Source organism: Halichoerus grypus, chromosome X (genome assembly GCF_964656455.1).
Source record: "Halichoerus grypus chromosome X, mHalGry1.hap1.1, whole genome shotgun sequence".
Lineage (NCBI taxonomy): Eukaryota > Metazoa > Chordata > Mammalia > Carnivora > Phocidae > Halichoerus > Halichoerus grypus.
The window spans coordinates 23,409,283-23,425,663 of record NC_135727.1 but is presented as its reverse complement, the minus strand read 5'-3'; the positions used below and the strand labels follow the sequence as shown (position 1 = coordinate 23,425,663).

Sequence of the window (16,381 nt, the reverse complement as noted above, 5' to 3'; positions counted from 1 at the left end):
TTTTGCTTGAGTTGTGGTTGATATTTTGGACTCTGTTCATTTGCTCAACCATCCCTTGACAGAATGACAAGGGGGAGGAACTCTCAACAAAGAAAAAAACCTGAGACAATGTTCTCTGCCACAGAACTAATGGATATGCATATACGCAAGATGTCAGAGTTAGAATTCGGGATAACAATCATGAAATCAATAGCTAGGCTTAAAGAAAGCATTAGTGACAATATAGAATCTCTAAGGGCAGAAATAAGATCGAATCAAGCCAAAATTAAAAATGCTTTGAATGAGATGCAGTCTAAATTGGATACTCTAACAGCCAGGGTAAATGAGGCAGAAGAGAGAATCAGTAATATAGAAGATAAGCTGATGGAAAGCAAGGAAGTTGAGGAAAACAGATAGGCAGCTAGTAGCCCATGAAAATAGACTTAGAGTGATTAATGATGCCATGAAACGTTCCAATGTCAGAATTATTGGGATCCCCAAGGGGATGGAGAGAGAGAGAGGGCTAGAAAGTATATTTGAGCAAATCATAGTTGAGAACTTGCCTAATCTGGGGAAGAAAACAAGCATTCATGTCCAAGAGACAGAGAGGACCCGTCCCAAAATCAATAAAAATAGATCAACACCCTCACATATAATAGTGAGGCTTGCAAATCTTATACCAAAAGAAACTATCCTGAGAATCCCTGAGCTAGGAGGAAGAGTTTCCTTACAAACTGAGGGCGGAACATCAGAATAACATCAGACCTATCCACAGAAACGTGGAAAGCCAGAAAGGATTGGCAAGACATATTCAGGGTACTAAATGAGAAGAACATGCAGCCAAGAATACTTTATCCAGCAAGGCTGTCATTCAGAATGGATGGAGAGAGAAAGAGCTTCCAGGACAGGCAGAAACTGAAAGAATATGGGACCACCAAGCCAGCCCCGCAAGAAATAAAAGGGGGAATCTGTAAGCGAAGAGAGAACCCAAAAGTAATATAGAACAGAAATTAACAGAGACAATCTACAGAAACAGGGACTTTACAGGCAATACAATGGCACTAAATTCATATCTTTTAATAGTTACTCCAAATGTAAATGGGCTGAATGCTCCCATGAAAAGACACAGGGTTTCATAGTGGATAAAAAACAGGACCCATCCATATGCTGTCTACAAGAGACTCATTTTGAACCTGAAGACACCTCCAGATTGAAAATGAGGGGATGGAGAACAATTTACCACACCAAGAGACCTCAAAAAAAAAGCTGTGGAAGTAATCTTCATATCAGACAAATTAGATTTTAAACCAAAGACTGTAGTAAGAAATGTAGAGGGACACTATATCATACTTAAAAGGTCTATCCAACAAGAAAATCTAACAATTGTAAATATCTATGCCCCCAACATGGGAGCAGCCAACTACATAAACCAACTAATAACCAAAATAAAGAAATATATTGATAATAAATCATTAATAGTAGGAGACTTCAACACTCCACTCACAGCAATGGACAGATCATCTAAGCAGAAGATCAACAAAGAAACAAGAGCTGTGAATGACCCATTGAACCAGATGTACTTTGTAGATATATACAGAACATTCCACCCTAAAACAACAGAATACTCGTTTTTCTCGAGTGCCCATGGAAATATCTCAGAAGAGATCACATACTGGGTCACACATCAGGTCTCAACAGATACCAAAAGAGTGAGATTATTCTCTGCACATTGCTCAATTCACAATGCTTTGAAACTGGAACTCAACCACAAGAAGGAATTTGGAAGGAATTCAAATACTTAGACGTTAAAGAACATCCTGCTAAAGAATGAATGGGTCAACCAAGAAATTAAAGAAGAACTTAAACAATGCATGCAATCCAATGAAAATGAAAACACATCAATTCAAAACCTATGGGATACAGCAAAGGCAGTCCCTAGAGGGAAGTACATAGCAATCCAAGCCTCTCTCAAAAAATTAGAAAAATCCCCAATACACAAACTAACCTTACACCTAAAGGACCTGGAGAAAAAACAGCAAATAAATCTTAAAACAAGCAGGAAAAGAGACATAATAAAGATTAGAGCAGAAATCAATGAAATAGAAGCTAGAAGAACAACAGAACATCAACAAAACTAGAAGCTTGTTCTTTGAAAGACTTAATAAGATTGGTAAAACTCTGACAAGACTTATCCAAAAGAGAAGAGAAAGGATCCAAATTAATAAAATCATGAATGAAAGGGGAGAAATCACGATTAATACCAAGGAAATAGAGACAACTTTTACAATTTATTACCAGCAGCTATATGACAACAATCTAGGCAATCTGGAAGAAATGGATGCTTTCCTGGAAACTTATAAACTACCAAGACTGAAACAGGAAGAAATAGACAATCTGAACAGACCAATAACCAGTAAGGAAATTTAAACAGTAATCAAAAACCTCCCAAACAAAAGTCCAGGACCAGACAGCTTCCCAGGAGAATTCTACTAAACATTTAAAGAAGGAATAATACCTATTCTCCTGAAGCTGTTTAAAAAAATAGAAATAGAAGGAAAACTTCCAAACTCATTCTATGAGGCCAGCACTACCCTGGTCCCAAAACCAGACAAAGATCCCATCAAAAAGGAGAATTACAGACCACTATCCCTGATGAACATGGATGCCAAAATATTCAACAAGATCCTAGCCAATAGGATCCAACTTTACATTAAAAGGATTATTCACCATGACCAGGTGGGATCTATTCCTGGGATGCAAGGGTGGTTCAACAATTGCAAATCAATCAATGTGATAGAGCACATTAATAAAAGAAGAAACAAGAACCATATGATTCTCTCAATTGAAGCAGAAAAAGCATTTGACAAAATACAACATCCTTTCTTGATTAAAACTCTTCAAAGTATAGATATGGAAGGAACATACCTCAATATCATAAAAGCCATCTATGAAAAGCCCACAGTGAATATGATTCTCAGTGGGGAAAAGTAGAGCTTTTCCCCTAAGGTCAGGAACATGACTGGGATGCTGACACTCATGACTTTTATTCAACATAGTAGTAGAAACCTAGCCTCAGCAATCAGACAACAAAAATAAATAAAAGGTATTCAAATTGGCAAAGAAGAAGTCAAAATCTCTCTCTTCACAGATGACATGATACTTTATGTGGAAAACCCAAAAGACCTACCCCCAAATTACTAGAACTCATACAGTAATTCACTAATGTCGCAGGATACAAAATCAATGCACAGAAATCAGTTGCTTTTCTATACACTAACAAGGCAACTGTAGAAAGAGAAATTAGGAAGTCAATTCCATTTACAATAGTGCCAAAAAGCATAAGATACCTTGGAATAAACCTATCCAAAGAGATGAAGGATCTACACTCTAGAAATAACAGAATACTTATGAAAGAAATTGAGGAAAACATAAAGAGATGGAAAAACATTCCATGCTCATGGATTGGAAGAATAAACATTGTTAAAATGTCTATGCTTCCCTGAGCAATCTACACATTCAGTGCAATCCCTGTCAAAATACCACTGACATTTCTCAGAGAGCTGGAACAAACAATCCTATAATTTGTATGGAACCAGAAAAGACCCTGAATCTCCAGGGGGAATGTTGAAAAAGAAACCAAAGCTGGTGTCATCACAATGCCTGACTTTAAGCTATATTACAAAGCTGAGATCATCAAGACAGCATGGTATTGGCACAAAAACAGACACATAGATCAATGGAACAGAATAGAGAGCCCTGAAATGGACCCTCAACTCTATGGTCAAATAATCTTCAACAAATCAGGAAAAGAATATCCAATGGAAAAAAGATAGTCTCTTCAATAAATGGTCCTGGGAAATTTGGACAGCTATATATAGAAGAATGAACCCTTACACCATACACAAAGATAAACTCAAAATGGATGAAAAACCTCAATATGAAACAAGAATCCATCAAAATCCTAGAGGAGAACATAGGCAGTAACCTCTTTGACATTGGCCACAGCAACTTCCTTCAAGACACGTCTCTAAAGGCAAGGGAAACAAAAGCAAAAATGAACTACTGGGACTTCATCAAGATAAAAAGCTTCTGCACAACAAAGGAAACAGTCAACCAAACTAAGAGGCAACCCATGGAATGGGAGATTATATTTGCAAATGACATTACAGTTAAAGGGCTTGTATCCATATTTATAGAGAACTTCTCAAACTCAACACCCAAAAAAAAATAATCTAGTCAAGAATCATGTCAAGTAGAAGACATGAACAGACACTTCTCTAAAGAAGACATACAAGTGGCTAACAGACCCATGAAAAAATGTTCAACATCCCTAGTCATCAGGGGAATATAAATCAAAATCACAATGAGATACCACCTTATAACAGTTAGAATGGCACAAATTAACAAGACAGGAAACTACAAATGTTGGTGAGGATGTGGAGAAAGGGGAACACTCTTATACTGTTGGTGGGAATCCAAGTTGGTACAGGTACTCGGAAAACAGTATGGAGGTTCTTTAAAAATTAAAAATAGAACTACCCTATGACCCAGCAATTGCACTACTTGGTGTTTACCCCAAAGATACAGATGTTGTGAAAATAAGGGACACATGCACCACAATGTTCATAGCAGCAATGTCCATAATAGCCAAACTGTGGAAGGAGCTGAGATGTCCTTCAACAGATGAATGGATAAAGAAGATGTGGTCCATATATACAATGGAATATTACTCAGCCATCAGAAAGGATGAATACCTACCATTTGCATTGACATGGATGGAACTGGAGGGATTATGCTAAGTGAAATAAGTCAAGCAGAGAAAGACAATTATCATATTGTTTCATTCATATGTGGAACATAAGGAATAGCATGGAGGATCACAGGGGAAGTGAGGGAAAACTGAATAGGAAGAAATCAGAGAGGGAGACAAACCATGAGAGACTCTGGACTCTGGGAAACAAACTGAGGGCTACAGAAGGGAGGGAAGTGGGGAGATGTGGTAACTGGGTGATGGGTATTAAGGAGGACACGTGCTATGATGAGCACTGGTTGTTATATGCAACTAATGAATTGTTGAACACTACATCAAAAACTAATGATGTACTATCTGTTGGCTAATTGAACATAATAAAAAAAATGAACTGGAGAGAATAGAGAGAGAGAAAACTAGAGGCAGGATGACTGATTAATTTTCTACAATATATATTGAAAGCCATTTCAACAGCATTAAAGAGGCAATATAATGGAGTTGGAAGGAAGACCTTGATATAAGAAATATGAAAAAAAAATGCAGAACTGAACTTTCAGATTTATCGACACTTTAAAATCTGGTGTGCAGCCCTTCCTATATTAAATCCAGTGGAAAAAAGGAGAGCTGAGTTAAAAACTTCCTGAGTTAGCAGTACATAAACAGCCCAATCAACCTGTGCATTAATTTCCAATTGCTGACATAACAAATTATGAAATTAGTGGCTTAAATAATATAAATTTATTATCTTAGAGTTTTGGAGATGAGAAGTTCAAAATGAGTTCTATGGAACTAAAATCAAAGGTAGCATTCCTTCTGAAGACACTAGGATGAATTCATTAATTGGCTTTCCAGATTCTAGAGGCTATCTATATTCCTTTGTTCTTGGTCTCATTAGTCCAATGTTGTTTCTCTTGTCACATATCTTTTTTTCTCTCTCTACTTCTGTCATAATATCACCTTCTTCAACACTGATCCTCCATCTCCCTCTTATAATGACCCTGTAATTATGTTTGGTCCACATGGATAATGCTAGATAATCGTTTTATATCAATGTCCTTAACTTAATCATATACACAGTGTCACAATGTCATGTAAGGTAATATGTTCACAGGTTCCAGGAATTAGAACGTAGACATCTTTGGTGGGGCATGGAGACAGGAGTCATTATTCAGCCTTTCAACTTATAAAATTTGAAATATTTATGAAAAAGATAATGAACACAGGATAAGGCCAAGGTTTTTATGAAGAGATTACTTAAAACTCTCCTTCCTGAGAAAATGATCATAATCTGCAGAAGTAAGCAGAGGTAACCTGGCACACTCTTATTTGCATGCTCTAATTTTGAGGGGTGATAGCTAAAGATGAAGGAAAGCCATGGGTCAGCTATGGAGCATTCCACATGAAACTATTTCACTGGCATAGATTAAATCATCAAGACATTCAAACACAGTAATATTGGAATAACCTCAGAGGAGCACATCTACAATCAACTGAAAGATTGTCAGCTTACATTACTGATAAAGTAGATATCAGTGACAAAAATGTTGCCAGACACTGTCTCTCCATATAAGTAGTATGTAATTGGGTGAAAAATAAAGGAAAAAGGAATTTAGAAAGAAAAACAAAAAAGAAGGAAGGGAAGGAAGGAGGGAAGGAGAGAGGGAGGGTGGGAGGGAGGGAGGAAGGAAGGAAGGAAGGAAGGGAGGGATACTAGTTTCACAATGAAGACAAACAGCATCTCCAAATAGAAAAAAATAATAATAATAATAATAACAATCCGCAGAAATAGTTTCCCTGCTGGGAATGACTGATGACGTCTCAGTTTCCTTCCCACTTTTGTCACCACTCCACTCAGGTTGCTCAAATTCCTAGCTGACTATATAAAGTGACATTAATTAGGCCTTTATTTAAGTCAAAGAATTGAAAAAAATAAAATAAAAGTGAAGGTCAAACCTGAAGGTTACCAAAGAGGATGCATTCACATCTCCTTGGAACAAATACCAGGATTGCATTGGCCATTATATTTCCTGTGAAAATAATTTGTCATAGAGAAAAAAAAATATGACCTCTAAACCTCAAGCAATAGTGTATATTCAAAATAGATATACTACAATAAACAAAAGAATATATTATATAAAATTTGTGCAGTGAGTCCAATTTATTTTTGACTTTTCAAAAACAAGTTGCTTCTTATGGGAACAATCCTTTTTTCTGGAATCTACTCCATTTCCCATTTCAATCATGTGTTTTCAAGGTGTTTTTACATGACTCTTCCTACCCCATTTTCCCCAAAATGTTGTAGGCACGGACACCTCATTGAATCCAGGACAGTAAGAGACATTTCCTCCTATTTCCAAAGTGGAACCAAGAAAGGAAATGAGCCTTACTCCAGTAATGGAAGCTCTAAAATTTTAACTTGATAGATGATTATCAGTCTGTAGTGAGTAAGAATGAAGTTTAATACACAGAAGCAAGCAGGGCGCCTGGGTGGCTCAGTCGGTTAAGCAACTGCCTTCAGCTCAGGACATGATCCCAGGGTCTTGGGATTGAGACCTGCATTCGGCTCCCTGCTCAGTGGGAAGCCTGTTTCTCTCTCTGCCTGCCACAGCCCCAGCTTGTACTCTCTCTCTCTCTCCCTCTGACAAATAATTAATTAATTAATTAATTAATTAAATATAAGTAAATCAATCTTAAAAAAATACACAGAAGCAAGCATAAATAAGAACTGGGAAGAGGGGGAAAGGAAGAGGAAGAGGAGGAGAGAGGGGAACAGTGGAAAATTTTGTTTCTGTTCAAGATCTGAGTTGAAATTTGTGGAGGGCCAGGTACACTGCTTCACTTTCAACTTCTCATTCTCTCCATCCAAGAGTTCTATAAGTGATTTCAATACACTGCCCATTTTACTTAATATAGTATTAATTTGACTTCTCCCACATAAAAGCAAAACAACCTTCATTCATATAATTGCTAATGAAATAAATTTATGGAACAGTAGAAGAAAGCTAAGAAAATAATAAAGCAAATTATAATAATGGATGCTAAGAACATTCTGAAATTATTTATAGAAAATAAACTGGAATTAGAATTAAAATTTCATCAAGACTAGAATTAAAAGACTGAGTTGAAGTTCAAGCATTAGAAGCTTATACAAAATGCAAAAGAATGCAGCAAATAGAGAAATATGATAAGAAAGATGTGGAAAATAGAAGACAGAGATTAGAAATAGAAAATTCAGACAATTGTTATTCCTCAAGAAGATATTAAAGAAATAAAACAGAAATAATACTTAAAAACTTCAAGGAGGTTACTGCCTGTGTTCTCCTCTAGGATTTTGATGGTTTCCTATCTCACATTAGGTCATTCAACCATTTTGAATTTATTTTGTCTGGTGTAAGAAAGTGGTCCAATTTCTTTTGCATGTTGCTGTCAGTTGTTTGCAGTGACTGTCTTTTATTTTTTTTCCATTGGATAGTCATTCATGCTTTATTGAAGATTAGTTGACCATATAGTTGTGGGTCCATTTCTGGGTTTTCTATTCTGTTCCATTGATCTATGTGTCTGTTTTTGTGCCACTACTATACTGTCTTGATCACTACAGCTTTGTAATATAACTTACTGGAATTGTGATGCTTCCAGCTTTGCTTTTCTTTTTCAAGTTTGCTTCCACTATTCAGGGTCTTTTCTGGTTCCATGCAAATTTTAGGATCAGTAGTTCTAGCTCTGTGAAAAAATGCTAGTAGTACTTTGATAGGGATTGCATTAAATGTGTAGATTGCTTTGGGTAGTACAGACATTTTAACAATATGTGTTCTTCCAATCCATGAGCATGGAATGTTTTTCCATTTCTTTGTGTCATCTTCAATTTCTTTCATAATTGTTCTATAGTTTTCAGAGTACAGATCTTTTACAGATCTTTTAGGTTTATTCCTAAGTATCTTATTATTTTTGGTTCAATTTTAAATGGGATCAATTCCTTAATTTCTCTTTCTGCTGCTTCACTTTATTGGAAATGCAATAGATTTCTGTATGTTGATTTTGTACCCTGAGACTTTACTGACTTCATTTATCAGTTCTAGCAATTTCTTGGTGGAATCGTTTTGGTTTTCTATATAGAGTATCATCTCATCTGTGAAGAATGAAAGTTTGACTTATCGCTTGCTGATTTGGATGCCTTTTACTTCTTTTTGTTGTCTGATTGCTGTGGCTAGCACTTCCAGTACTCTGTTAAATAAAAGTGGTGATAGTGGACAACACTGTCTTGTTCCTGACCTTAGAAGAAAAGCTCTCAGTTTTTCCCCATTGATGATTATATTAGCTTTATGTTTTTTGTATAAGGCCGTTATTATGTTGAGGAATGTTTCCTTTATCTCTACTTTGTTGAGAGTTTTTATCGTGAATAGATGTACTTTGTCAATTTTTTTTTTCTGCATCTGTTGAGAGGAGCATATGATTCTTATCCTTTCTTTTTTTAATATGGGGTATCATGTTGATTAATTCGCAAATATTGAACCAACCCTGCAGGCCAGGAACAAATCCCACTTGATCATGGTGAATGATTCTTTTAATGTACTGTTGGATTCGATTTGCTAGTACCTTACTAAGAATTTTTGCATCCATGTTCATCAGGGATATTGGCCTGTAGTTGTCTTTTTTTAGTAGAGTCTTTGGTTTTGGAATTAAGGTAACACTGGCCTTATAGAATGAGTTTGGAAGTTTTCCTTCCTTTTCTATTTTTGGGAATAGTTTGAGAAGAATAGGCATTAACTCTTTTTTAAATGTTTGGTAGAATTCCCCTGTGAAATAATCTGGCCCTGGACTTCTGTTTGTTGGAAGATTTTTGATTATTGATTCAATTTCATTGCTGGTTATTAGTCTATTCCAGTTTTCTATTTCTTCCTGTTTCAGTTTTAGTATTTTAAATGTTTCTAGAAATTGGGCGCCTGGGTGGCTCAGTTGGTTAAGCGACTGCCTTCGGCTCAGGTCATGATCCTGGAGTCCCGGGATCGAGTCCCGCATCGGGCTCCCTGCTCGGCAGGGAGTCTGCTTCTCCCTCTGATCCTCCCCCATCTCACGCTCTCTCTCTCTGTCTCATTCTCTCTCTCAAATAAATAAATAAAATCTTTAAAAAAAAAAAATAAAAAATAAAAAATAAAAAATAAAAAATAAAAAAAAAAATAAAAAAAAAATAAAAAAAAAAAAATAAATGTTTCTAGAAATTTATCCATTTCTTCCAGATTGTCCAATTTGTTGGCATATACATTTTCATAATATTCTCTTATAATTGTATTTCTCTGTGGCATTCATTGTTATTTCTACTCTTTCATTTGTGATTTTATTTATTTACGTCCTTTCTCTTCTTTTTGATAAGTCTAGCTAGGGGTTTATCAATTTTATTTTATTTTTTTCAAAGAAAGAGCTCCTGGTTTCATTGATCTGTTCTACTAGGTTGTTTTTGTTTGTTTGTTTGTTTCTATGTCATTTATTTCTGCTCTAATCTTTATTATTTCCTTTCTTCTGATGGTTTTAGTCTTCATTTGTCATTTTTTTCCTAGTTCCTTTAGGTGTAAGTTTAGGTCGTTTATTTGAGATTTTTCTTGCTTCTTGAGGTAGGTCTGTATTGCTATATACTTCTCTCTTATGACCATTTTTGTTGCATCCTAAAGGTTTTGGACTATTGTGTTCTCATTTTCACTTTTTCCATGTATTTTTTAATTTCTTCTTTAATTTTCTTGTTGACCCATTTATTCTTTAGTAGCATGTTCTTTAACTCCATATGTTTGTGGTCTTTCCAATTTTTTTTTTCTTTTGGTTGACTGTAAGTTTCATAACATTTTGGTCAGAAAATATGCATGGTATGATTGACCATAGCAACTTCTTACTAGATATGTGTCCTGAGGCCAAGGAAACAAAAATAATCTATTGGGACTTCATCAAGATAAATAGCTTCTGCACAACAAAGCAAAAGATCAACAAAACTAAAAGGCAACCTTCAGAATGTGAGAAGATATTTGCAAATGATGTATCTGATAAGGGGTTTGTATCCAAAATATATAAATAACTTATCAAATACAATACTCAAAAAAGAAATAATCAGTTAAGAATGGGCAGACGACATGAATAGACATTTTTCCAGAGAAGACATACAAATGGTCAACAGACACATGAAAAGATGCTCAACATCATTCATCATTAGGAAAACACAAATCAAAACTATAATGAGATATCACTTCACACTTGTCAGAATGGCTAAAATTAACAACACAAGAAACAATAGGTGTTGGTGAGGATGTGGAGAAAGGGGAACCCTCTTGCACTGTTGGTGGGAGTGCAAACTGGTGTAGCCTCTCTGGAAAATAGTATGGAGGTTTTTCTTACAATCGAGCAATTGCACTACTAGGTATTTACCCAAAGGATACAAAAATACTGATTCAAAGGGATACAGGCATCCCTATGTTTATAGCAGCATTATTGATAATAGACAAATTATGTAAGGAGCCCAAATGTCTATCAACTGATGAATGGATAAAAAGGTGGTATAAACATTCAATGGAATATTAGTCAGTCATCAAACAAATGAAATCATGGGGTGCCTGGGTGGCTCAGTCAGTTAAGTGTCTGACTTGATTTTAGCTCAGGCCATGATCTCAGGGTCATGAGATTGAATCCCACATCAGGCTCCACACTGGGCATGGAGACTGCTTAAGATTCTTTCTCTCTCCCTGCCCCTCCTTTCTCTCTTAAAAAAATGAAATCTTGCCATTTGCAATGACTTGGGTGGAGCTAAAGAGAATTATGGTAAGTAAAATAAGTCAGTTAGAGGTAGACAAATACCATATGATTTCACTCATATGTGGAATTTAAGAAACAAAACAGATGAACATAGGGATAAAAAAAAGCAAACCAGAAAACTATTAACTATAGAAGACAAACTAGGGGTTACTGGAAAGGAGGTGCATGGGGGGAATGGGTTAATGGGTGATCAAATTTTGAGAAATCAAAATTAATGAGGGCACTTGTTGTGATGAGCCCTGGGTGTTGTATGTAAGTTATGAATCACTGAATTCTACACCTGAAACTAATATTACACTGTATGTTTACTAAATGGAATTTAAATAAAAACTTGGAAGAAATAAATTAATTAAATAAATTAAATTAAATTATTAAATTAAATTAAATTAAAAAGCCTTCAAACAGGAAGCATTGCATAGGTTGGAGAGGTCAGTGAATATGTGGTAGTTTTCTCTCTCTCTCTCTCTCTCTTTATATATATATATAAACTGAATATATGTATATATATATATATATATATATATAAGCCTTCCCAGAGTTGAGGAGAATACCATAAACTCAAATTATAGGATTAACTAAAGATATACTTAAAACATACTAATATCGGGGCGCCTGGGTGGCTCAGTTGGTTAAGCGACTGCCTTCGGCTCAGGTCATGATCCTGGAGTCCCGGGATCGAGTCCCGCATCAGGCTCCCTGCTCGGCAGGGAGTCTGCTTCTCCCTCTGACCCTCCCCCCTCTCATGTGCTCTCTCTCATTCTCTCTCTCAAATAAATAAATAAAATCTTTAAAAATAAATAAATAAATAAAAAATAAAACATACTAATATCTTTGCAATAATTTCAGTATTAAACTAGAATAACTGAATATAAATAAATATTCAACTATATAAGTAAAATTAAAAAAATAATTTATTAAAAGCAAAATTATGGAGTGTAAAATAATAAAAGCAGCAATTAATGTACAAAAAAAGAGGGGAAATAGAGTATATCAATAAATGCAAAATATGCTATTTATTTTTTTCTTATCTCTTTTTTATCTTTCTAAGACAGTAAAATCCTATTTTAAAAAGTGAAGAGAGACCCCAAAATTGAGAGCTTCTTCACAGCCCTGCAGCTGCACATGGCAGTTCTGTGCCTGTCACCATGCCACAGAAGAATTATATTGAGTTTCACTGGTAGTGCTATGACTATCATTTGGATTACCATGAGTAAAAGAAAGAAGGAAAGTGGAGTGGTTCATGAATGTTCAAAGAAGCCAAAAAAGACACTTGTCTGGAAGCTAAGCTCTATTAGAAACAGTGTCATGCTGAGAAAATACAAATGAAAAAGATTGAGATGCATGAAAGGAGAAACACCAAACAAAAGAATGATTAAAAGATTCCATAAGGAGTAATACCTGCATATCTACTGGACAGGGAGGGACAGTCCTGAGCTAAAGTACTTTCCAAAATGATTAAACAGAAGTAAAAAGAGAAAGCAAAAAAATGGAAGGTCCTTTTGCCCAAAGTTTGTGCCCTGGAAGAAACAGATGTATTAAAAGTTATTCAAACAGGAAAGAGAAAGAAGGAAGCATGGAAGAGGATGGTTACTTTATAAAGTCTGCTTTGTTGGAGATGGCTTTACCTGAAAACCACCTGAATATGAAAGATCTTAAATGGGCAGAAGACATATAAAGACATTTCTACAAAGAAGACATTCAAATGGCCAACAGACACATGAAAAAGTGCTCTACATCACTCGGCATCAGGGAAATAGAAATCAAAACCACAATGAGATACCACCTCACACCGGTCAGAATGGCTAAAATTAACAAGTCAGGAAATGACAGATGTTGGAGAGGATGCAAAGAAAGGGGAACTTTCCTACACTGTTGGTGGGAATGCAAGCTGGTGCAGCCACTCTGGAAAACAGTATGGAGGTTCCTCAAAAAGTTGAAAATAGAGCTACCCTACAACCCAGCAATTGCACTACTGGGTATTTACCCCAAAGATACAATGTAGTGATCCTAAGGGACACCTGCACCCCAATGTTTATGGTGACAATGTCCACAACAGCCAAACTATGGAAAGAGCCCGGATGTCCATTGAGAGATGAATGGATAAAGAAGATGTGGTATATATACACAATGGAATATTACACAGCCATAAAAAAATGAAGTCCTGCCATTTGCAATGATGCAAATCAGACTAGAAGATATTATGCTAAGCAAACTAATCAATCAGAGAAAGAAAATTTTCATATGATCTCACTGATATGTGGAATTTAAGAAACAAGGCAGAGGATCATAGGCGAAGAGAGAAAAAAATGAAATAAGATGAAACCAGAGAGGGAGACAAACCATAAGAGACTCTTAATCTTAGGAAACAAACTGAGGGTTGCTGGAGGGGAGGGGGGTTGAGGGATGGGTGGCTGTGTGATGGACCTTGGGGAGGGTATGTGTTGTGGTGAGTGCTGAGTGTTGTGTAAGACTGATGAATCACAGACCTGTACCCCTGAAACAAATAATATATTATATGTTAATTAAAAAAATCATACCTGCCATGGTTGTTCTTAGGCTAAATGGTTTGATACACATGAAGCACTTAGAATAATGCTTGGGAGTAAGTGTGTATAAAGTCAATGCAATGGGGTGCCTGGGTGGCTCAGTCGGTTAAGCGGCTGCCTTCAGCTCAGATCATGATCCCAGGGTCCTGGGATCGAGCCCCGCATCTGGCTCCCTGCTCAGCAGAGAGCCTGCTTCTCCCTTTCCCTCTGCCTGCCGCTCTGCCTACGTGTGCTATCTCTCTGTCAAATAAATAAATTAAAAAATAAATAAATAAAAAATAAAGTCAATGCAGAGCCTTTCTCAAAATTTGGGAATAAAAATGTTGCTTGGAAAAAAAAAAAAAAAAAAGATCAGTTAGGCCAACGGGCTTACTTTTCAAAAAGGCCCATGTAACACATCCTGAATTGCAAGCCACCTTTTGCCTGCCCCGATACTTGGCATAAAAAATAATCCCTCAGGCACCTGGGTGGCTCAGTCAGTTGAGCATCTGCCTTCAACTCAGGTCATGATTCCACAGTCCTGAGATCAAGTCCCGCATCAGGCTCCTTGTTCAGTGGGGAGCCTGATTCTTCCTCTTCCTGCTGCTCCCCCTACTTGTGCTCTCTTTCTCTGACAAATAAATAAATAAAATCATTAAAAAAAAAAAAAAAGAATCCCTCATCCCCACTATATACAACTTTGGATATTATTACTGAAGGTCCTGTCATTGAGGTGAATGTGAGTGAGTTGGGCCTGGTGACACAAGAAGGCAGAGTTAATTTAAAAAAATATGCTCAGGTTACCCAATAATCCTGAAAATGATGGATGCATAAATGCATTCTTGCTAGTTTGACAGCAGTTTCAGACAAGTAGCTCCTTATAGTTACTAAGACTAAACACCAATCAGGAAAACCACCATCTGTGATGGTTCTGAATACTACCAATCAGCCTTACATATCTGCAGTCATCAAGAGAATTATTTATTCTATTGTAAAAAAATAATAATAACAATAAATAAAAAATAAATAAATGTGAAGAAAAACTAAATACTAAGCAAAATAACTGTGAAATCAAGGAAAACAGATGACCTCTTTTAAGAATAAATTACTCCTTTGTGCAAATATACACTACTGTATACATTCTGAAAAATTTTCAGGAAAATGAAAGTAGGCCAAACAACAGAAAACCTGAATAAAGCAAATACCTAAGAATTTTTGTTAAAAATACGACAAGATTATTCTTAAATATATTTTGCTAATTTTTTCAAGAATGGTTCTTTCAAAGTTTTAAAAAAGCAGATGTTTTCAGATCATTTTTTTAATTTTATTATTAGTGTGTTAGTCACCATACAGTACATCATTAGTTTTTGATGCAGTGTTCCATGATTCATTGTTTGTGTATAATTTGCTATATTGGAGGAATGTTTCCAATGTTTTATATAAACTTACCCTAACAATAAAATTTTGTCATGATTGTTTTAAAAAACTTAACTTCAGAATAATCTCAAATTATGAATGCCAAAATCTTAAACTAAGCCCCAGTAAAATAAACATTGTAGTAAATGAAAAGAAATGTTATAATATAGACAAGTACACTGCAAACTAGGGTGTCAACAATATTAATATTATATAGTACAATCCTTTATTTCATCAGATCAAGGAAGAAAATATACAAAGATACAGCCATTAATATTCTAAATAGGTATTTGATGAAAAACAACATCTCTTCCTCATTTAGAAAATGTCTAGGGATAATAAATTGTAAACTAGGAATAAAAGTTTTATCATATTGAAACAGTACTTAATTTAGTGTGAATAAAAGCATATCTGTAATTATTATTATTATTTATCATGTTTTATATATTTTTACTTTGCTCAAAAACTTTGGATGTTTAGTTTAAGATAGTGGACTGAACATACACTTTCTCTAAAATCCTTTATAATAATTATGAACTATGGGAAATTAATAAATTGGTAACAGCACTATAACACTAGGAATAGTATCATCAGCAGACTAGAAATTTTTAGGAGTTTCTCAAGAATATATTATTTGGAAAATAGATTAAAAAAACAATTGTAGGTGTATACATACACACATATATAAACAGAATTGTGCACTTAAGACATGCACAATCATGTCAGTGAAAATGTCAAATTAGGGAAACCTAAAAGTCTCTTCTTCCACAAGTGCTTATGAATAAATTGATGAAAGTGTCAAAATAAACTTTTTTGGAATTGTGGTATCTAACCAACTAAAATATTAAACTAAAATGGTAGTAACAGTGAAATCTTTAATCACATACTATGAGGGTAAAAACAAGAGGCCAAAATCTAAAAA

General features: G+C 35.3%; 1 pseudogene; it reads left to right on the top strand.

Annotated features, from left to right (window-relative positions):
• Positions 1-12,663: 12,663 nt before the first annotated feature.
• On the top strand, positions 12,664-14,897 carry LOC144380442 (ribosome biogenesis protein NSA2 homolog; annotated as a pseudogene).
• Positions 14,898-16,381: the final 1,484 nt, after the last annotated feature.